Genomic DNA, 1,052 nt, shown 5'->3' with positions numbered 1-1,052 from the left:
TTCTTAGCTAGCTACTTAGCCGTCTGTGTATAAAAGATAATTGCGTAATCATCGTATTTCGTCGCCTATCGTAGTCCACACTGCTATCTGCCCAGCAGCTAGCAAACGTCCACCGTCTACCGTATAACTTTTCATTACATTTCATTATAGTACAACGGTCTGATTTTCATTTTCATTACAGTACAACGGTTTGATTTGTTTGATCTTAGCTAGCTACATAGCCGTCTTTGCATCAAACATAATTGTGTAGTTATTGAGGTTCGCCAGCCAGCTATTTTCGCCCTAACGTAACGCAACGTAGCCAACACTGCTAGCTAGCCAGCTTGCCACCGAATAGCAGCATTGTAGAAACGAGTGCATTACAACGGAACGACTTGATCAGTGTAGTGTTGGCTGACTACACAGTTGTCTTTGCTATCTTTGATTTGTATTTGTTCGATCTTAGCTAGCTACTTAGCTGGCTACATAGCCGTCTTTGTATCGGTGATAATTGTGTAGTTATCAAGGTTCGCTGAGGTTCGCTAGCCAGGTATTCTCGCCCTAACGTAACGTAACGTAACGTAGTCAACCCTGCTAGCTAGCCAGCTAGCCACCGATTAGCAGCACTGTAGAAACGATTACATTACAACGGAACGACTTGACTTGTGTAGTGTTAGCTAGCTACATAGTTTTCTTTGCTATCTTTGTATCTAAGATAATTGTGTAGCTTTGAGTAATTATCGGTTAGCTAGCCAGCTATTTTTCGCCTGCCGCGCTGCCGTCCTCCTACCTAGCCAACTCTGCTAGCTAGCCAACTTCTACCGAATAGCAGCACTGTAGAAACTTACATTACAACGGAACGACTTGATTAGCGTAGTGTTAGCTAGTTGTCTTTGCTGTCCTTGTATCCATGATAATTGTGTAGTTTAGAGAAATTTAGTGAAATTGTCGAGGTTACCTAGCCAGCTTCACTTTCAACAACGTAGCCACTGCTAGCCAGGCTACTTCACCAGCCAGCAGTACTATATCATTTTAGTCAATAAGATCTTGTATTTTATTTTTATTTTTTTTTG

This window comes from Salvelinus fontinalis, unplaced genomic scaffold (assembly GCF_029448725.1).
Source record: "Salvelinus fontinalis isolate EN_2023a unplaced genomic scaffold, ASM2944872v1 scaffold_0403, whole genome shotgun sequence".
Lineage (NCBI taxonomy): Eukaryota > Metazoa > Chordata > Actinopteri > Salmoniformes > Salmonidae > Salvelinus > Salvelinus fontinalis.
The sequence above is the reverse complement of the archived record's forward strand: the minus strand, read 5'-3'. Positions refer to the sequence as shown.